The following is a 23,247-nucleotide window of genomic DNA, read 5'->3' as shown; positions in this document are numbered from 1 at the left end:
AGTACACCCGAGACCACCTCCATCAGCTCAGCTAGGGAGTCTGTTGGGCAACGGGGTGAGTGGTACACCAACAGAATCCCCAGTCTGTCCCGCTGACCCAACATAAGATGCAAACACTCCAGACCAGTAGTCACATGGACAGGGTGCTTGCAGAGGGAGATGGAACTCCTATAGACCACAGCAACCCCCCCTCCCCGACCCTCAGGTCTACCCTGATGCTGGACCAGGTACCCTGGCGGGCATAGCTGGGAGAGACTGACTCCTCCCTGCTCACCCACCCAGGTCTCAGTTATACATGACAGATCGGCTGTTTCATCCACAATTAAATCATGAATGAGGGAGATCTTATTATGCACTGATCTGGCGTTTAGATGCAGCATCCGGAGGCCTGAGAGCTGGCTGATAGGGCAACCAACAAACCTGCGGGTGTGAGGAGGACCAGAACAAGGCACAGTCATTAACTGCCTGGGCTGCGTTCCCCTTACCTGGCAAGTCCTCCTCACAACGCTATATCTCCCTCTACCCGTCACTACACTAATTGGGGCCCCCTCAAATCTCCCCACTTGGCTCTGAGTCCTCTCTCCCAGGCACATAACTGAAGACGCACAAAAAGGCAGACAAAGCAGCAGCCGCCTCAGCCAGCCGGCTTATGTATCCCCTCTGGGGAAGGGACAGGAGGAAGAAATCAGCCACAGCTGGCTGAGTACCTGGGGCCTGGTCCTGCAAGGTGTGGCAACCTGCAGCACAGGAGTCCAACAGGGAGAGGGTGGTGGTAGTGGTAGCCAAGCAGCAGCAGCAAGCAAGCAGGCAGACAGGCAGGCAGCAACGGCTCTCCTTCCCTGGACGGTGGTGGTCCCCTTTCTCCTGCAGGCACTGGCACTTGCCTTTTTGCAAAGCTGATTTATACAGTAGAAGCACAGGCCAGGGCTGATTTATACAGTAGAAGCACAGGCCAAGATTCAAAGGGCTGTATTACCACAGCCTGCCTTTCTAGCACATCCCTGTAAGTTGGGAATGGGGGAAGGAGGATGACTGTCCATAGAGGCCCTGGATGTGGCCTATAGCCAGAAAGAAAAGGAGTGCTATTTCCTTATTCTTACACTGAAGCACTTTGCATGTGAGCATGGACTTCTGGATCCTGGCTGCAGGGCTGGCACCAGAGGGCGGCCAGGTAAGGCCCTGGCTGAGGCCCCCTAAAGGGCCCCTCCTTAGGGTGCATGGGTAATGCTCCCTTCTGCGATCTGTGGCAGCATCGGCTCCTGACCCTGCCATGGATCACAGAGAGAGAGCACCCAGGCACCTCCCCTACTACCGTGCAGGCCCGCGACACCCACCTGCATGCCCCACCTACCTTTCCCTTGAAGTAAATGCTGGCCACACTGCAGATGCCTGCCTGCCATCAATCAAGATGGCGGCCAAGGCTTCCCTAAGGGGCTGATGCCCCTGCCGTTGTCTTGATTGATGGCAGGCATGCGCGCACAGAGCAGCCAGCATTCACTTCAAGGGAAAGGTAGGTGGGGCATGCGGGTGGGTGCTGGGGCAGGCTGGTGCCCAAGGGCCCCGGCATGCCTGCTGCCGACCCTGCATGGCTGTAATGTGTGCAGTTTCAAGTAATTACCAGCAAACAAACAACATTTTTTGCAGCAGACAATAGATACATTTTCAATCCCTTAGGCATACCCATATTTCATCCTGAAAATATGTGAAAAGCATGCTTCCTCTCTATCAACTGCTTTCATTTCCATGGTGGGTAAGACAGTGAATATTGTTCCACAACTAATTCTACTCAGAAGAAAATAATTATTCTCTTTGACCCTTCATGCTCTAAACACGCTTCACTCAAGCAGAGGTTTGCATTACAGTTTTGCCAAAAAAAGGGGGGGAGGAAGGGAGAAAGCCAGTTTGGTCAGCCACACACCATTACTAAGATCTTTCAGAAAGTCCATTCTATGAAAAGGGATTTTTAAAGTTCACATGACATCCTCTGACTGGTACAGGCAGCTGTGACATTTGGGCATGCTATAGAAGGAAAAATGTGCTCCAAAATATGCTAACCATCCTCCCTTTTGTTTGCGTTCTATTCACTGGCTTGCATAAATATTCCAAATCCACAGAAAAGGAACAAATCAAAATATTTGACATTCTGCCCCACGTTGTTGGCATTCCTTAAGGGGCTGCAGTATTTCTTTTGCACAATGGTTCTAAAGGGCATTTTGTCTTTCTTGTGTTACATCTTCCTTGTTTTGTGTACTCTGAACGTTTGCTGCATAGCATTATATGTGTCCCATAGTAACTTCCACGGGACTTACTGACTTTCAAAAAGCCTTTGACAAAGTAGCTCATCAAAGATTCCTAAACTTAGCAGTAATAGGATAAGAAAAGAGATCCTCTTGTGAATCAGTAATTGGTTAAGGAACAGGAAGCAGAGAAAAGGAATTAATAGACAGTTCTCTCAATGGAGGGATATAGAAAGTAGAGTCCTCCAAGGCTTGGTATATGGACCTGTGCTTTTCAACATTCATAAATGATCTTGAGTTAGAAACAAGCAGTGAGGCAGTCAAGTTTTATAATGTTACCCAATTGTCCAGGGTAGTTAAACTAAAAAGTGGTTTATTAAACCAAAAAGTGATTTCTTTCTAGTTCCTGTTTGTTGCCTTGGATTGGTTTTACAGGCCTCATGATACACCTTTACACAATACACCTTTATAATGTGAGGCTGTCTAGAATGCTGCGTGTTTGTTTAAGCAGCCCAATGTAGGATTTTTTTAAAAAAAACTTAAATGAAGCATTTCCTTTTTTAAAAAATCCACCACTGCTGTGCTTTAAGGAGGAAAAAATTAGAATTCTTCAGTGCTCCACAGGCAACATTTTGAACATCCTCACTTCTTGCAAAGCTCATGCACCTAGAGAAACATAGAGATATTATATACGAAAACAGTGTTTCATAAAGTTTTGATAGGTGTGATTTCCCACCAACCCACCTTCCTTCCATACCCAGTTGAAATGGAGGTATGTTTCACTGTCACACTCAAAAAGATACTTATTTTTTCAGTCAACTTCCACACATCATAGCATGCTGTCCTTCCCTTCCCAGTTAGTAGGGCTCAGGTACATAACCATGTAGGTTTTGCCCGTGCCAGGCAGTGAGCTATAACATGGACTGCCTCAAGGAATCCCACAGCATCCTTCCTCTCTTGCAACAACGTCATTGGCCATCTGTGTATTAGCACAGGATAGGAGGAATCATGCTGGATGTGGCCTCCTGTCTAATGGACATACAGGTGTTGTGTCCAACATGGTAACTTACTTTCCCAAGATACACAGTACTTTCATGGCACACTTGTGGGCCCAGGAACATTGTTTGAGAATCATTAGTCTAAAATGTGCAAGGTTAAAACACACTGTAACGTAATGTGGAGTGGAAGGGCAAGTCTCCCTGTTATTGGAAGCAAATTGTCTAGTGTCACAGTCTCAGACCCCTCAGAACTACCATTGCTTCTTTCAGGCACAGACTGTCCTTCCTTCTTCATCTTCCTGTCAAGCCAGGAAAGCTCTGCTCTCCTGACATTCTACACCCACGATAATACCCTCCTTCCAGCGATAGCCTTTGCCTTTCTCAGGCTTCTCCATTGTTCCCTCCCCTTTCCATGGCTCCCTCAGAGATTTATAAACCATTGCTCGCTCACGCACACACATCTGAAGACTTTTATTAGCTCCACCCTTGCCCAGCTGCAGTCTATCCTGGCTGATTGCTGGTTGGTTATTCATGGGTAAGTAGCTGCTTCTTTCTCACACCTGGAAGGATGCATTTATTTTTTTATTGTATTTCATTTTATTTTTGCCTGTTTCCTGAACTAACAGCACAAGTCTGTACATGGCTACCAAAAACTAAATCCCATGCAGCTCAGTTGGACTCCCAGGGATATAGGTATTGGATTGCATCCTGAACTGCTACTCTGAACAGGAACTAACTTTTACAAAATATTAAACAAGTCTCAAATACCTATTCTATTACTCTAGAATGTATTATTATTGACACATAAGGTATCTGATTTGCATGTGATATGTAAATTATATCATTACATAAATGTTCCTTGCTTTTAAAAAAAACTTCAGGGGAAACTGAAAGAAAAAGAAGAGGAAGAAATATCAGGAGTGGATAGAAGAAAATCTTATTTTGCAAGAACACACTATATGCATTTATATTTCAGAGATTCAATACCACATGTAGAAGACCATACCTAAACGAAAGATCCTAAGCAATTGTATGCCTTCTCAAATCTTGTTGGGAAAAATCCTGCAAGCGGTAATCTGATTTTTTTAAAAAAAAGTAAAGCTGTCCCCGCACTTGTAGTGTGAGTCGTTTCCGACTCTTAGGGTGACAACTTGCAACGTTTACTAGGCAGACCGTATATATGGGGTGGGATTGCCAGTTCTGTCCCGGGCCTTTCTTTACCCCCCAGCGTGTGCCGGGTACTCATTTTACCGACCATGGATGGATGGAAGGCTGAGTGGACCTCAACCCCTTTTACCGGAGATTTGACCTCCTCCTTCCATTGGAATCGAACTCCGGCTGTGAGCAGAGCTTTGGCTGCATTACCGCTGCTTACCACTCTGCGCCACGGAGGATCTGATTTAGCTGATTCTAAAGTGAATATCTAGCATTGAATTTGCATCCTATATCTGTTTCCACACCAAAGCACTGGATTACCAGCTTGTGGATTTGGTCTTTTTTTTTTTTTTCCGGTCTTTTTGCCCAGTTTTCAAAATGATTTGACAGATAATATGTCAGCACATGCGGCCAGTTTTTAAAAATACCATTTTTAGTTCTTTACTTCACAGAACTCAGCTGCCATATTGCTGCCAAATCTCTAGCCCATAGGCTTGGGGGGGGAGGAGAATAGATAACGTATTAAAAAATGTCACCCATGTATGTAACAGTGGAATATAAAGAGCAACAACACTAAGACAGACACAGAACATTTTTTTTTAAAAAATAACACAGGCTCCATTTAAAATACTTTTTATCAGAATTAAGGTAATTGACTAATTTCTTATAAATTAAATTAAGTCGGCCAGAGGAGAAAGTGGAGGAAAACAGACATCTATTTAAGAAGCAGGGTCTCGGAGACTAATGGGGCATCCAATACTTAACTGATTATTGTGCATATAAAAGGAAATGAAGCCATGGTTGGTTATTGCTAGGAAGGTCACATGGTTCTCATGCGATTGGGATCCAGACATATGTTTCCTAGAACAGTGTCCTTCAAACACGAGTCCCTAGATGTCATTGGACTACAACTCCCATAATTCCCAGTTTGCTTAGTCAATGGCCAAGGATTATGGGAGCTGGGTCCGCAGATGTTGGACTACAAGGCTGGGGGAAAAAAGCTGCCATAGAATATTAAACTGAAACATCCTTAACACCTCACGCATGCACACACCAATGCAACACTTGATTATAAAGTGCAGGCTGTAAGAGTCCTGATTTTCAGCTTCTCCTGCAAATAAATTGAAGAAACCACTGTACTTCATCTCCCCACCCTTCTCTTTTCCAGACCCTCTTCATTTGCATCTATCATGCCTTGAGGAGATTTTCAAGTCATTTTTCTTCCCTCTGCATCATAGGAAGAGAGCCTAACCCCCTCCATTTGTTCATCCTTTTGTATAGGCATCTTTGGGAGAAATGTTCCTGAAGATCACTCTCTTACCTACATTCCCTCTCTTCATGCACTACTGTTCAACCCATGGCAAGGGCAAGCACCTGTTCCCTTGGGTCGCCAGCCCAGGGAGACTCTATTATAGTGCAAAAAGTCCACAACAACTGGAGGTCACCAGCCGGTCTATATCATTTGCTGTATTTTTCTCCTCTCTGGTCCTCCTGTCACACAAACATACGCACCAGCACAAAGGCAGGCTGACATGCCCTTTCTCCCGTCATAGACGAAGCACCTCTTGATGTTTCCCATCTCCTTCATTAGCTTTGCTCCTGTGGAGCAGAGCATTTTATACAATTGCTGTTTGGATGGGAGAGCTAAACCCCCTCCCTTCAGATCTTAACTCAGCCTGGGTTTACCCCTACAGGAATGGTCAATCTCTAAGGGGTTCCACAGTCCACATGAAGTGACTTTTATAATAATGAGAGCAGGAGGTCTCTTGCTTCCCCTTCTCAAGGCTGTGCAAATGCACTTCACCTTCAACCTAAAAGTGGTTGGACTATTAACTACTGGGGGTGGGGGAGAAAGGGAGGAAAGGTGTCAAACATCTGATCTATGTTTGCTCCAAGCAACCAGTTTTTCTAGTACTGAAAGTTTCCTTACAAAGGAAAGCTCTATTCCAAATTCCCAGACGATGAGTCAGCCGTATTCTGTTATGGTCCTGGAAAGTCAGGTGGTGTGATGACATTTTACCTTATAATGGGGTCAGTGGAAAACATCAAAGGATCACAATGTGAACATTGGGAGGGGGGAGGGGGAAGCACACAATCCCCTTTTGTTATTTAAGTCTAGCAGCACGCTACCAAAGGTGCAACAATCCCAGCAGCTACAAGTGGGGACTAATCAGTTGGATGCAGAGCCGGACGATTTTAAAGTAGAAAAGTGGGCAGAGCTGTGTGGTGCTTTAAGTTATAAGTTGGTATAGAGAGGGCTCGTTGAACCCAGAAATTAAGAACAGCCGTCCATTATGTTCAACAAGCTTGTTTGCTTTCCAGTAGGTAACCATCTCAATGAGCAGAATGAAAAAATGACCAGTTCCCAGGTAAACAGAGAGCAAGACGGGTTACAAATGGAAATATCTTGGGTAGCTATAGACCAGTTGATACTGGTGGAACTAATAACATATTACTTTAGTCAAAGGTCAAGCTTATGCCTAGGGAGAAAGCCACTGACCTCAGCAAGGGCAAACTGCCTTGTGTGAGGCTCAGGCTGAATGCTAAAAAAGAACTCCAATGTTACTTCAGCAACAGTCAACCTAAGGCTGAGCCTTATATAGGAACAGCAGGTCTGTCTCAAGTGGAAGCTCAGCCTTCAGGTTATCTTTAGTTACAGGGGCCCCACCCACTCTAGCAAGCTTGTACTCTGACAGAGTGGGGACTTTGGTTGTACTGGGACTTCTGTGGTGGATTCTTCAGAGGATGACCATGCAACATCCTTGGGCCAGATGGTCACTGTCATCATGGGCTTGTGTTGTGCTTCTGGGGCTGACCCTCCATGAAATTCCCCTTCTGGTTCTAAGTCCTTCACCTCATCCACTGAAGAAGGGGGATCCAACCCCAAGATCACGACAGCTGCCATGCCAGAGGAGAAACCCTCTATTATCTCCAGTTTGGACTAATTTGCACTGTGGTGTTAAACCTAGAGGTTACCAGAGTATGGATAACTAACTGTCCAAGTTGGGTTGTACCTGTGTCCCAGTCTAAGCAAGTAAAGAGTACAGAAGCAACTTGTGCCTCCAGTGACAAAGATAAATCAAGGAGCATCTCCAATCTAAAATCATGAATGTGAGCCCCAGCCCTGCCGACTTATGGTGAGCTGCAGATTTACCACTGCAGTGAGAGCAAGGGCTCCAGTTCATGAGCTTGAATCAACTTAGAAGTAACCTCCAAATGTGCTATGGACCATGGGGAAAAAAGGAGATCCTGACCTCTTGTATCCAAGGTACTGTAATAACAGTCCATGCATGGCATAGCTGTGGTGCACAGCACTTGTGGAAACAGAGGAGCAATTGTGCTAAACCCTGCTGCTGCATTGCATTGGAGTTGAGTGCTAGCAATGGTGCTAATGCCCTTGTATCTGGTCCTGTTAGCCAGTGCCTTAGGGCAGTGTCTCATAGGATTGTATTGTCTCTTTTTAGTTATACAATCTTGCCTAAACACCAAACTAGCAATGTTATTGCCAGGAGGTGATTGCAAAGGGTTGTAATGTTTCAGTATCTTTGCATCTTTATTCAAATAAATGTCTTTTGTAGTGTACAAAGATTTCCAGGTACATCTTATAAATGTTTCCATTTAGGATGACCCAATCTAGTGGTTTCTGATTAGAATGGTGGCTCTGACACACATACGGAGCCCTCTTATTTGCAAGAGATTTCATTCAAATGATTCATTCATTTCAATACAAGTAGCTGATCCACATATACACTCTGGCCCCTAGGTTGGGGCAACTGAATCTGGGTGCAGAAAGGCTAGAATATGAAACCATCCTGCAGCCTGCACTTTTTTAGCTTTTTGCAGTGGCCTTAATTATTGTTCATTGAAATGATATGAAAATGAAAGTCTATATCACCTTCACCACCCTGGTTGCCCTCCAGATGTTTGAGACTACAACTCCCGTCAGCAACAGCCAGAAAAGGTTGATGTAGACTTTTGCGACAGTCAAGCAACTATTCTAACTTCAACTACATATGACCAGTCTATATTTATGGAAACAATGTCAGCTGCAGACTGAAAATACCAATGATTGCCACACAATATTGGCACATAGTTTCTTTGATGGATTATATGGTAGTTCATTTTTAACAAATGTCAAGGCAGGAAAATCAACTTCTCATTCCAAATATTGAATTCTTGTTCACTGAACAGAGGACCTTTATGAGAAGGCCATTTAAAAAAATAATTCAGTATTGTAGGTGCCTAAGGAATTGCCTTGTGGGCATATACATTATCTTAAGGATTTTTCCCCAAAGAAAAACACATGTTAGAAATCAGGAGTGCCAGCTAAAAATCTCATTTATTCTAAAAGGTTTTATTTTCATAAAAGACCCATATGGTTTAATTTAAGTTTGTGGCGTGGTATCCACCTTGTGAATGCATACATAGTTTGTCTTTCTGAAAGAGAAAAAAATGAATCAGGGCATTTTGTTTTCATCAAATACCAGAGCTTGGAAAAGTTACTTTTTTGAACTACATCTCCCATCAGCCCCAGCCAGCACCATGCTGGCTGGGGCTGATGGGAGTTGTAGTTCAAAAAAGTAACTTTTCCAAGCTCTGCAAATACCTAAATTGAAATCTATAGGAAAAGTACACTGAGTGATATCCAGCACTAGTCATACTCAGAGAAGATCCATTGAAATCAATGTACCTAAGTAATGCTGCTGTTTTACATTAGAACAGATCCTGCCCATGCTGAATCAGATTATGATTGCGCTATTTGACAACCAGATTAAATCAAATATACATATCCTATTCAATAATCCAGAAGAATGCCAGTAAAATCCAAAGTGTTTGTCAGGGGATTGGCATTCTACTGTTCATACAGATCTGCAAGTTGCCTTATTGTTTGTTCTAACAAGAATTGGCATGATCTTAGATTCATTGACATAGCTGTCATTTGACTGCAAGTCAGTGAGAACAAGCTTGAACTGAATCTAAGTATAGAAGAATCACTGATTCTGCCAGAAATTGTAAATTGACTCAGATAAACAGATATTATTCTTTTTGAACCAAAAAAGTCAGTATGACTTGAAAGTTCCTTAGTGCATTTCTAAGGATGTGACAGGTCAATGTGAAATGTCTAGATGGCCCACCTTGCCATCTCCAGAAATATAACTTCTGTTTATCTTACAATGTAACTTTTATGTCTGTGCCTGCATAATGAGAAAGCCCTGGGAGGCTTGAAGTCATCATCCTTAGAACCCTCAACTTAGACTTCTTCACAGACACACTGAGCCTCTTGGGAGCTGCTCCTTCATAGAACTATTCCACCTGATGCAGTGTGTGTGCAGTTATTGTTACCAGGTGAGTGAAGCTGATTGTGCAGTCTTTTACCATCCCTGACTCAGAGCTGACTTCACAGGGGTGTCTAGGGATGGCAGAGAGGCACCTATCAGAGCTGTGCATATGCACAGTGCATTCTGAGACCTGCAGTTTTGCAGACTCCAGCAACCAAAGTCCCCACCCACCAGTTAAAATGTATCACCTTAGGCAATATTTGAACTAATCCAGCTACTAGGGGAAAGTTCAGATGGTGCTGTATTTTTCTTCTTCCTCTTGGATTGGAATAGGACCTATGATTGTACCTGACCCTGTCATCTTAGTGACACCACCCCTGCACCAATGAAGAAGCACATGTGATATGCATCTGCTGATGTGCTATCCGGGATGGAAATAAGACATATAGGGAGCAACTCATTTCTAAAAGGCTTGTGCCTTTTATCATTATTTTTAATCACCTTCTACAATCATCTCTAGGCAATGTACAATAAAAGAACAGTTAAAAAAACAGAAAAAACAGCAGATAAATTTTAAAACGCCAGTGGCAGAGACCCACCCATTCATACAGCTGGGAAAGCCTGATCTAGGAAATAATGACCAATTTTACTCACAAAAGCACAGACGAAATAGAATTAAACGGAGCTTCAAAGACGAAGAGGACCCTTATGTTCCTTAAAGTAAGAGTGGATAATGATGACTCCTCTTTCTATGGGACCAAGTAAAACAAATGATATTATAATTACATTCTCTTAAGGTTGATTAATTTGGAAAGGATTCTTAGTAGGCAAATTCATAGAGGACAAGGCTATCAATGGCTACTAATAATGGCTACATGCTACATCCAGGATCAGAGGCACTATACCTCTGAAGAGCAGTTAGTGGGGAACAACAGTGGAAGAGGGTGATTGTGTTCATTTCCTGTTTGCAGGCTTCCCATGAGAATCTGGTAGCATCTGTGGGAAAAGGGACACTGGACTAGGAAGACCTTATGTCTGATCCAGCAGGATTCTTCTAATGGTCCTTTGTTCTGACTGTTGGGTTTGATGAGTTGACTATATTAGCACAGTGATTGGTACTACTGAGCCTCAAAATAACAGCTGTGCTAGCACAATTATATAATGCTCCCCAAACGTCTTAGCACAGCCTCCAAGGTCCTCAGATCTGAACGGCTGAACAAGCACACTTTACTTTTACTGGAAAAGCAGAACAGTAGTTGATCCCCACCTCTAGATCCTCTAGAGCAGCCTTTCCCAACCAGTGTGCCTCCAGATGTTGTTGGACCACGACTCCCATCATCCTCAGCCACCATTTCCAATGGCTGAGGCTGATGGGAGTCATGGTCCAACAACATTTGGAGGCACACTGGTTGGGAAAGGCTGCTCTAGACCTTTCTCTTCTACAAGGAACAAACATGAGGCAGTTATCTTGTACATATCTTTAGTAAAAGGCCCTGGTGCTTGCTTCATATTCCCTTCCTATTATTTTTGTTGTTGTTGTTGTTAGTTTATTTATACCCCACCTTTTGGCCAAAGGCCCGCAAGGCGGCTTACAAAAAACACAAATATAAAATACAATATAAAAATGCATCAATAAAACAATACAAAATACAATCTGCAAAAATTAAATAACAATACACATAATAGCTCTTAATGGTGGCTTTATCTGTGGTACAAGTAACTGCATTTTCTGTGTTAAATTCCAGTCTCCTCAAAGCCGGCTGAATTGCATTTGCAACCAGGTCTATAGTTTCATATGTTTGTTGTTGGGAGGGGAATGTCCTGATTTTCTTGGGCGTCCAGCTTCCCCAGCAAGGCGACATAGGGCAACCCCACTGCCCCTCCGGGGACTCCAGGGGTGCCTCCAGGGGTGCCTTGCGTGGAACTTCCTCCTCCTCCACTGCTGCCACCACTGCCCATATCACCCCCCCCGCTTTGGGCGGCATCCAAGTCTAGCTGGGCAGGGTGAAGTCGGTAACCTCAAACTCGGTCCTCAGACTCAGCGCCCTGGGTGTCGGCACCCCGCAACTCGGCCTCCTCCACATTCTGGAAAGTCAGCGCCCGAGGGCTGGCCCCGCATGCCTTCTTTTTCCAGTCAAGGTTTGTATGGAGAGATCAGTGTGATCCAGAAGAAACAACAGACCTCTTAATCCAGTGGCAGATCATTATTGCCAAGTGGACACAAGGGATTCACCACAACTCAGGACAGACCAAAGAAAAGTACTTCTTTGCACGAAGCATAGTTAAACCATGGAAATCACTCCCACAGGAGGCAGAGATAGCCACCAATTTGGATGGCTTAAAAAAAGGATTAGACAAATTCATGGAGGATAAGGCTATCAGTGGCCACATGATAGTGTACAAAATGTCACAGAAGAGCTCATAATAGGATAGTTTGATGCAGTCAGTCAAGCAGAAATCCTGTTTGAGTGGTGGTAGTCTGGATGCCTGCCTCTTTGTTCCACATGTGATATACTATACACCTGTCTATTCACCTGTCAGTGAAATGTGCACAGTTCACTCAGTCTTTCCACCCTTTCCTTCCTTCCATCCTCATGGATGCCCGGGTTCAAGTGGACAAATTCAGAATCCAAGTGGCAGAGAAAATTAATAACAAGGGATAAAACTGAACTAAATATAGTACCAGTCTTGCCCTACTCTGTATGAGTGCCAGAGGTATTTTTTTTATTCAGTCATTTGAATTTGTTGCCATGTTAATGCAACAAAAGGAAAAAAGTGGAGTACTTTCAACATCCAGGAGCAGCTTGGCAGTGCCCGCTTCTTTCTTGGATGTGGACATATGTACTTTCAAAGCAACTTTTGCAAAAGCTTGGGAATTACAACATCAGGTGGACTGCAGGAGTTTGCTTTTCAGAATACCAAGGCATGGTATTTTGAAGCAAGAGCATCTGGCAGGGTGTTGCCATGGAGCTGGCCGTGAGATGGAGCAGAGCAGGGTGACAGCAAAGTTGAGGCTGCTCAGCGTCAGATGCATCAGCAGAAACACTGGATTGGCTCTATTGGTGTGCCCACCCCACTCCAATCTCACTGCTGCCCTGTCCCACCTCTGCATCATCCCATGCCACCACTCTGCCAGTCACTCCCATTTTGAAGTACTGAGGTATCAGCGCCCATGTAATGTTCATGAGATTCAGCACCTTTCAAGAAAAGATACGAGAGTTTCATGCGTTCGGAACTAAAATTCCATCTTATTCACAGCATTGTCCAAGTCAGCACATTATGTTAAAAATCTCTCTCCCATTTATGATTCAATTTCAGTGTTAATGTCAATGAAATTGAACATTGTGATCGTATTTTAGTCTCCTGCTGTACAATAAATGTTGACATTAAAGCATTTATTTTCAAAGCAGGAGACCATTTTTGACTCATGGAAGTTGGCTCCGTGGATATTATTACCATTACACCAAATAATTTGTAAAATATAATAAGCAGAGACTACTGTTTCTGGTAAGACAGGAAAAAAAGATGTATTATTATTAAACCTCACAGCAGTGTATTAAAAAGCTGCACATCTGAGAAGCTCAGAAAGAAAAATTGTGTCAGGAACAGGCCTTCTGTGCTAATCAAGACTCAGTAATCCAGATCCTACAATTATCCCCTCCAGTGGGAATTCTGATCCTGCAAGGGAACATCAGATGGCCTACAAATGATCACAAAACTGGGAAAACAACCTTCCTTTACAATCCGCCTTTTTTGACAATCTACCTATGTTTGTGCAAATGACTATTGCTTCAGTGACTCCTACCACTGGCCATATTGGTACAATAATACTATATTTAATATGCACACTATTACACATAATAAATACAATAATACAATAACATGTACAACATCAATATGTATAAGTATTTTCGGGGAAATATATAAAATATCTGTAGAGTTTGTTGTTCTCCTCTATGATGCTCACCTTAACGCGGTGAGGGGTTTTGAGAGTGTTGAAGAAGCTGAAAGCAATGCTGTCAGGAGTCTAGAGCAAGAGGCTAGACTCCTAGCAGGGGCACCCAAGGCGGAATGGTCAAAGCTGAGACACCACACTAAGATGCATCCAGACTCAGAGGAAGGCAATGATAAACCATTTCTGAATACCTCTTACCATGAAAACCCTAAGAACAGAGTATCCAAAATGCAACACGAAATAGTGCTGGAAGATGAGACCCCCAGGTCAGATGACACTGGGGAAGAACAACGTACAAGTACGAGCAGCGCTGTGACTAATGACACAGCTGGATCAAAGCCGGATGGAATCCCAGAGGCTGGTGTACACAGATGTGAAAGGAGAGTCCGGAGTTGTACGACATACACAATAGGAACATGGAATGTGAGAGGCATGAACCAGGGAAAGTTACAAATCTCTCAGTCCTACGTTTTGCTATCCATATCTGCAAATATTGTGACCCTGTGCTGCTCATTATGTCCTTAACAGATTTCTGAGATCAGAAAAAAAGCAGAAGCAGTAGGAAAACAAGGGAGCATGACAATTTGGTGACAAGAACCATGTGTGTACCCTCCATAAGACTCCATGAACAGGTATGTTCTACTTCCAGTTGCTGAGCGCACTGTTGCACTCAGGCCCTGCTTGTGGACTTCCCAGAGGCATCTGGCTAGCTACTGGAGGATGCTGGACTAGACGGGCCTTTGGCTTCATCCAGAAGGCTGTTATGAGACATAGTGATTCCACATTAAACCCTTTGTTGGGAAGCACCCCTAGACAGAATTCCAAGGAGGTTTCCTTCCAGAATTCTTCCCCTGAAATAGGCCCCACCAAAGAATTTGACAGTATTTGTTTTCTGAAAGAAGCCTTGGGCTAATCGTGCCATTGTTAAACCCTAATGACTTTCCTGTCAATAGGAGAAGAGCAACAGGTGATGTTATCCACCGAGACAATGATATTAATTCACTGTAACAATTAACTATGACTATCTGCAATATGCATGCTTCACACTGAAATTCATATATTAGCTAGTAATGCGGGATTTTATCATTCTTTCATATTCTGGAAAGCTGCTTGCCTGTGCAAATTACTGATGTTCATGATACTGTAGCTACTCAATGTGTAACACTCCTGTGTAGAGCTTGTACGGCTCCATGGTATACCCCAGAGCTCAGAGCAATGACACAATATCGGAGACTGCTTGAGTGCAGATGGAGACGAACTCCTGGTGGATGTAATTATACACTGGTAAGTGCCTATGGTAAGCTGCATTTAGGGGCAGTAAGGGCAGCAAAAAAACCAATATTTTGCTGCCACTATTGAATCATCACTCTGCCGCCCAGTGGAGCTCTTCAGAATTGTCCGGGGGCTATTACACTCTGGCCCCAGGGACAAGGTAGAACCATCTGAGGCCTGCTGTAATGAATTTGCACTTCTAGGATAAAATCTTTAGCATCTGCCAGGACTTAGACTCCAGTGTTATAGCAGATGAATCAAGCGAGGTATCCAGAGCACAGCCTTGTCCCGATTTCTTGGATGAGCTTCTGTTGGTGCAGCTTGAGGACATTGACAAGGTGCTTGGACAGGTTCGTGCAACCACTTCTGTGCTGGATCCTTGCCCTTCTTGGCTAATAAAAGCTAGCAGGGACGGAACAGCCAGCTGGGCCAGGGAGTTGATTAATGCCTCTCTGCGGGAGGGGGTGGTCCCTGGCTGCCTGAAAGAGGCAGTAGTGAGACCACTCCTGAAGAGACCCTCCCTGGACCCAGAAAATCTTAATAACTATAGGCCGGTAGCAAATGTTCCATTCCTGGGCAAGGTCCTTGAACGAGTGGTTGCGGGCCAGCTCCAGACACTCTTGGATGAGACCGATTATCTGGATCCATTTCAGTCCGGTTTCAGGCCTGGTTTTGGCACAGAAACAGCCTTGGTCGCCCTGTATGATGACCTTTGTCGGGAGAGAGACAGGGGGAGTGTGACTCTGCTGATTCTCCTTGATCTCTCATCGGCTTTCGATACCATCGACCATGGTATCCTTCTGGGGAGACTGGCTGAGTTGGGAGTGGGAGGGACTGCATTGCAGTGGTTCCGCTCCTACTTGGCAGGTCGCCTCCAGAAGGTGGTGCTTGGGGAACATTGCTCGGCACCCTGGACTCTCCAGTATGGGGTTCCGCAGGGGTCAGTTCTGTCCCCCATGCTGTTCAACATCTACATGAAACCGTTGGGTGCGGTCATCCGGAGCTTTGGAGTGCATTGCCATCAGTATGCTGATGACACGCAGCTCTATTTCTCCTTTTCATCCTCTTCAGGTGAGGCTGTCAATGCGCTGAACCGGTGCCTGGCTGTGACAATGGACTGGATGAGGGCTAATAAACTGAGGCTCAATCCAGACAAGACTGAGATGCTGCTAGTGGGTGGTTCTTCTGACCGGATGGTGGATGTCCAACCTGTCCTGGATGGGGTTGCACTCCCCCCGAAGGAGCAGGTTTGTAGCTTGGGGGTTCTCCTAGAATCATCTCTGTCACTTGAGATTCAAGTAGCCTCAGTGGCACGGAGTGCCTTCTACCAACTTCTGTTGGTGGCCCAACTACGTCCCTAGGGATAACCTGGCTTCAGTTGTCCATGCTCCGGTAACCTCCAAATTAGATTACTGCAATGCAGTCTACGTGGGGCTGCCTTTGAAGACGGTTCAGAAACTGCAGCTTGTGCAAAATGCAGCGGTCGGATTGGTAACAGAGACCAGACGGTCCGAACATATAAAACTGATTCTGGCCCACTTGCACTGGCTGCCTGTATGTTTCCGAGCTCGATTCAAGGTGCTGGTTTTGACCTATAAAGCCTTACACGGCTTGGGACCACAATACCTGATGGAACACCTCTCCCGATACAAACCCACCCATACACTATGTTCAAGATCAAAGGCCCTCCTCCAGGTGCGTACTCTGAGGGAAGCTTGGAGAATGGCAACAAGGGAGAGGGCCTTCTCAGTGGTGGCCCCCAAAATTATGGAATGATCTATTTGACAAGGTGCACCTGGCACCAACACTGTTGTCTTTTCGGCACCAGGTCAAGACTTTCCTCTTCTCCCAGGCAATTTAGCGTGTGTTTTATACAGTTTAAATTTTTAAATTGTGTTTTAAATTGTTTTTATAAGATCTGTTTTAAATTGTATTTGTTTTAATGTTTTTAGTTACTGTAAACTGCCCAGAGAGCTTTGGCTATGGGGCGGTATACAAGTATAATAAAATAAATAAATAAATAAATATTCACATCATCGACAATACCAGACAAAAAAGGTTTCTTAGTTTCACTTATTTCTCAAGTCAGCTACCTAAAATATAGACAAGCCAACAGTCCTGTAGCCAGCCTTGCTTGTTAGGTGGGGCAGCCCCATTTCTAAGTGGAGCATTTATTTATTATTTATTTATTTGATTTATTTGATTTATATCCCACCCTTTCTCCCAGCAGGAGCCCAGCGTGGTAAACAAAAGCACTAAAAACACTTTAAAACATCATAAAACAGACTTTAAAATATATTAAAACACAACCATTAAAAACATATTAAAATAAAACATCTTTAAAAACATTTTTAAAAAAGCTTTAAAAACATTAAAAAATAAGGTTTAAAAATATACTAAAAAACAATTCCAACACAGATGCAGACTGGGAAAAGGTCTCTAAAAGGCTTGTTGAAAAAGGAAGGTCTTCAGTAGGCTCCGAAAAGATAACAGAAATGGTGCCTGTCTAATATTTAAGGGAAGGGAATTCCAAAGGGTTGGTGCCACTAAAGGTCTGTTCCCTATGTTGTGCAGAATGGACCTCCTGATGAGATGGTTTCTGCAGGAGGCCCTCACCTGCAGAGCACAGTGATCAACTGGGTATACAGACATACCCCGCTTTAACATACGCAATGGGACCGGAGCGTGTATGTAAAGTGAAAATGTACTTAAAGTGAAGCAATTATCTATGCATGTACTGCACTGCAATCGCCACTAGATGGCTGCTGCATCATGCCATTAAGTGTCTATAATTGCGAAGCACGCGTATGTTAAGTGGGGTATGGTGGTGTATGGAGCATGTATGTTATAGCGAGGTGACGTTAAGTGAAGCGATATTAAGTGGGGTATGCCTGTATAAGGGATAAGATAATCTTTCAGGTATCCTGGTCCCAAGCTGTATAGAGCGTTGTACAACAAAACTAGAACCTTGAACGTAGCCAGATAGCTAATAGGTAGCCAGTGCAATTCTTTCAGTAGTGGAGTGACATGGTGGTAATAACCTGCTCCAGTGAGCAATCTAGTTGCCACATTTTGCACCAACTGCAGCTTCTAGACTAACCTCAAGGGTAGCCCCACATAGAAGGCATTACAGTAATCCAACCTGGAGGTTACCAGTACATGGCCAACAGTGGTCAGGCTATCCCTGTCCAGAAACGGCTGCAGCTGTCTTACCATCTGAAGCTGGTGAAAGGCACTCCTTGCAACGGATGTTGCAACAAGGATGGATCCGGAGCACCCCCATACTATGGACCTGCTCTTTCAGAGGGAGTACAACCCCATCCAAAGCAAGCAACTGACCAATTATCTGAACTCGGGAACCATCAACCCACGGCATCTCTGTCAGTTTATTGGTCCTCAACCAGCCCACCACAGAGTCCAGGCTTCGGTCCAGGGCTTACACGGCCTCTCCTGATTCAGATGTTACAGAGAAATAGAGCAGGGTATTGTCAGCGTACTGCTGACACCTTGCCCCAAATCTCCTGATGACCGCTCCCAAGGGCTTCCTATAGATGTTAAACAGCATGGGTGACAAGATGGTACCCTGTGGCATCCCACAGAACCCCACAGTACATCTGCCAGGGGGCCAAAATACAATTGCCTAGTGCTATTCTCTGAAAACGACCCTGTAAATCAGTAAATCAGTGCCTCTAATACCCATCTCACCAAGTTGGCCCAGAAGGATATCATGGTCAATGGTATCAAAAGCCGCTGAGAGATCTAGTAAAAGTAACAGGGTCACACTCCTGCTGTCCTCCTGATAAAGGTCATCCATCAGGGCAACCAAGGCCGATTCAGTCCTATAACCAGGCCTGAACCCAGACTGAGATGGGTCAAGATAATCTGTTTCATCCAAGAGTACTTGCAGTTGCTGCGCCACAACCCTCTCAATCACCTTCCCTAAGAAGAGGGTATTTGTGGCTGGGCAGTAGTTGTCGCAAACCAATGGGTCCAGGGTGGGCTTTTTCAGGAGCGGCTGAATCACCGCCTCTTTCAGGGTGGCTGGAACCACTCCCTCCTGCAATGATGTGCTGACCACACCCTGGATCCACTCAGTCAAACCTCCTCAGCAAGCTTTAATAAGTCAAGAAGGGCAAGGATCGAGAAGACATGTTGCTGGTTGTATTGTCACAAGCACCTTGTCTATGTCATCAGGCCACATCAACTGAAACCGTTCCCAAGAATTTGCAGCAGAAGTTGCACTGGACACCTAACCGTGGGCTACAGTAGATGTGGATGAGGAATCAAGATTGCTACAGAGGCAAGCAACTTTACCTTCAAAGTGCCTTGTAAACAATTCACAGTGGGCCTCCGAAGGGTCTAAAACTCCATTTCCTGGAGTTGATGTCAACAGACCCCTGACAATATGGAAATGCTCCACTGGATGGCTACTTGAGGATGCGATGGTGGCAGAGAAGTGGGCCTTCTTCGCCACCCTCACCACCGCACAGTAGGCATGATTATTGTCAGCTTCGACGGGGTGAAAGCTGGGCCATAAACTCATTAGCTGGCAGCTGGCTGGGTTGTAAATCTGCCAAGGCCAGGAAGATAATGGGGAAGAGACAAGGGAAAATCAGAGGAGTCTTTTTGAGTGCACGTACTGAGTCAGTGTGCAAGAAGCGAAGTCAAGGGGGAATTCCGGGTCCAGTTAGCCAAGAGGTCAGTCCAAGGTTCTGGGTTCTGGAATCTGGGTCTGGCATGGAGGTCACAACCGATGTTGTAGTCAGCAGCCCAATTAAGTCAAGAACTGCCTTTTAAATCCCACTCCCTAAGACAGGTGCAGGTAATCAGCCCTGTCTTAAACAGCCAGACCGGTGGCATTGTTGCATTATTCGCTGGCGTCTTCACTCCACAGGGGGGAGGGGAGCCTCTTGTTCACTCTCTGAATCCGACTGAGGGGCTTCAGCTGTGTCCTGAACACTCTCCAGCTGAGAGAGATTCTGCTTCTTCCCTCTCCTGGGTCTGCTGCTGCTGCCCTCCAGTCTTCCTCCTCTGAGGACTCATCCGAAGTGGGCATGACAGTTATGTTTTACTCGTTCCCGATCAGCCTCACAGCCCATTTTTCACCACTTGTGCTTTTGCCGTCGTCCAGCCTGTTTCATTGACCTTAGCTCACTGGTGTACCAGGGTGCAAACCGGGCTCCACAATGCAGGAGACGGTGCTCGGGGGCAACCATGTCAAGGGCCCACTGCACCTCGCTGTTCCATAGCATGACAAGCACTTCAACAGGTTCATCTGCTCTATCTACTGGGAACTCCCCCAGGGCATTCAAATCCAGTGGATTCCATTAGTCTCTGGGGACAGACCATCTTAATCTGTCCATCATTCCTGCAGGGGAAGATTGGAGCCATAAGTCTAAACTTCACCAGGAAGTGGTCTGACCATGACTATGGAATGACATCCACCACCGCCCATCTCCAGACCACGCCTTCCTCCATCTGGAGCAAAAACCAAGTTTAGGGTGTGCCCTGCCCTATGTGTCAGGCCAGTAACAACTTGAGACAGCCCCAAAGTAGTCATGGAGGCCATGAAGTCCCAAGCTGCAACACTAAACACAGCCTTAGCATGGACATTGAAATCACCCAGGACTATCTTTCTGGGCTCCTCCCATACCAAGCCAAGACGGCCTCTGCCAGCTCAGTCAGAGAAGCTGCCAGGCAGCAGGATGGACCAACAGCAACCCTAATTTACTGTCTCCTTGGTCCAACACCAGGTGCAGGCCCTTACAGCCAGCTCCAAGACAGAGTTGTTTCCTGGTGGCAGCGATGGAAGTTCTGGAGACCACAGCAACTCCTCCCTCCCATCCCTGCAGCTTGTGCTGGTGCTGCACCAAGTATCCATGTGGGCAAAGCTGGGTCAGATCAACTCTTCCCAGCTCACCCAACCAGGTCTCGGTAATGCACACCAAATCGGCACCTTCATCCACAATCAAATCATGGATGAGTGTGGTCTTATTGTGTACCAATCTGGTGTTAAACAACAGCACACACAGGCCAGTGGGCACATCAGATGACCAATGAGGAACCCATCCATGAGAGGAGTGGGAGCAAGGAACAAGGTGTAGATAGCCTTGCCCTTGTCTTCTATGGTAGTTCACCTCCCCATGGCTATACCTCCCTCTACCCATGATAACTGAAACTGGGGTGTCATCACCCATGTCCCTCCTTACTAAGACTCCTCCTAAATACCTGATATGAACCCAACAACAGCCCACCAAGAAAACCTACTTGAACCAATTATCCCAGCAGGCCTGAGAGAATTGGGAACAGTCAGGCGGCAGCCCACTCAATATTTTTCACACAGGGCACATCTACTCCCCCCTGTCTCACACTCAGGGAGGGCCAGTCTTCTGCCAGTTAGAGACTCTTACTCTGAAGGCATCTGGTGACTTTCTCCTATCATTCAGTTCACAGCACAGACTCTCACCCTGAGCAAGAACTATACATGCACTATATACCCTCCCCACTACCAATCTCCTCCAGACTGGTTTTTTAAAAATAGAAGCGGGTAGCACCCTCACCCTCAGCACTCCCTAAGGGGCTCCCCGAGGGGTGATCCCCATTTGTGGAGGGGAGGCGCATAGCACCAGCTAATCCTTCTCCCCATACACATACACTGGCATAGAGGACATAAGGGTTCGGCCAGGGGAACAGCAGTGACCTTCACCCTCACTCCTCTTCAATCCAGATAATGTGTTAACTTAAGGGGTATCCACACGTTACTCTGTACCCAGGTACAAGCCCCCTGTACCTGGGTACAGCTGCTCATGAGAAAGAGTGTATACTTGGTGAGTTCAAAAATCACCACGTGTACAGGCCTCCTGAAAAAAGCCCTCTTCTACTCACGTGGTGACTCTCCCTGCATGCTGTATCCGTGGTGCTGATTGTGAGCAATCAGTTTCTCCCCGGGGACAGCCTGAGCCTTCCTCCTAGCAGCACCAGCAGCCAATCAGAAGTGGGCTGAAGGAAACGTCAGTTGCTGGAGCCACAGAGCGGGAAAGAAGAGTAAAACTAAAATGGAGGCAAGGGAAGGGAAGGGAGACTAGCCTGAAGCAACGAAAGAGCTTGAGGGAAGGAAAGGGGAAAAGTAAAGCTAAAATGGAGGGAAGGGAGACCAGCCTGAAGCAACAAATGAGCTTGAGGGAAGGAAAGAGGCAAAAATGGGGGGGTGGGCTTTGAAGGACTCACTGCAGTTTTTAAAAGGTCTACTCAGAAGTAAGTCCCATTGAGTGCAGTGCTTCTGTGTGCTGGCAATGAGTGAGTTTGAGGAAAGGACAGAGGGAAAAAATGGAGAGGAGAGAGCTTTGCAGGATTCACATTTGGATTTTAAAAATGTCTACTCAGAAGTAAATCCCACTGAGTTCAGTGGGGCTTACTCCCAGGTAAGTGGAGTGGAGCTTGTTTGTGCTAGCAATGTGCTTGAGGGAAGGAAGGAGGGAAAATGTTTACTCAGAAGTAAATCCCACAGTTCAATGGGGCTTACTCACAGGTAAGTGGAGTTAGGATTGCCTAAAAAAAAGCAAGTGTTCTGCCAGAGAAGCTAGAGCTAGGCAAGGACTGTTTACAATGTTAAAGTACAATCCTAACCCCATGCCTACTCTAAAGTAAATTCCATTCAGTTTGGTGGGACTTACTCTCAGGTAAGAAGCCTCTTAAAATAAACAGTGGGGGGGGCAGAGAAAGGGAGGGGAGTTTGCCTCTCTGTCTGCTCACAGTCCAGTCCAGTCCTAGCCATGTTTACTCAGAAGTAAGTTCCACTGAGTTTAATGGGTCTTACTCCTGAAGTGAATGTTAATATAGAATTACAGCCTTTAACTTCTAAATTCAATCCTTTCCTTTAAATACTAGGTGATTTATCAATAAATATTATAATTTATAATGTCTGTTAAATGTTCAATGTGTCATCACGTGACTCTTATTGTTGCTCGTTACAAGTAGTACACCTACTATTCAGGATAGTGCCACAAATAGATTCCAAAAATTACTCCAACCCCCCTGTGCAGGTAATGAATAATAGCTGCTATCACAACTGCAATAATAAAATAACTTAATGGCTAGGTAACACATTGCTCAGAAATGATAGTTATCAATAAATAATAGAAATTTTGGGTAATAGCTATCCCTTGTATCTTAACAACAAAATCCCAAGCAGGTTTATCGAAAGTAACTTTCACAGTTCAATGGAGCTTACTCTCAAGTAATTGTGCAAAGGATTGTAGCCTTAATCTTATTTAATGCCTTATTTCCTTTACGTCTCAACTTTCCTGCAAAGAGCTCAGTGTGGAATACGTAGTCCTGCACCTCTCAAATAT

The 23,247-nt window shown here is 45.1% G+C and overlaps 1 long non-coding RNA gene across 1 annotated transcript in view; it reads right to left on the bottom strand.

The window, feature by feature from the left end:
* The window catches only part of LOC133366052 (uncharacterized), a 32,300-nt gene extending 10,435 nt beyond the window's left edge, over positions 1-21,865 (bottom strand). The window contains exon 1 of the long non-coding RNA XR_009758346.1: positions 21,782-21,865. This is a non-coding gene — a long non-coding RNA (uncharacterized LOC133366052). The remainder of the gene's footprint in view (positions 1-21,781) is intronic.
* Between the last annotated feature and the right edge of the window lie 1,382 nt (positions 21,866-23,247).

This window comes from Rhineura floridana, chromosome 1, assembly GCF_030035675.1.
Source record: "Rhineura floridana isolate rRhiFlo1 chromosome 1, rRhiFlo1.hap2, whole genome shotgun sequence".
Lineage (NCBI taxonomy): Eukaryota > Metazoa > Chordata > Lepidosauria > Squamata > Rhineuridae > Rhineura > Rhineura floridana.
This window is presented reverse-complemented; position numbering and strand designations above follow the sequence as displayed.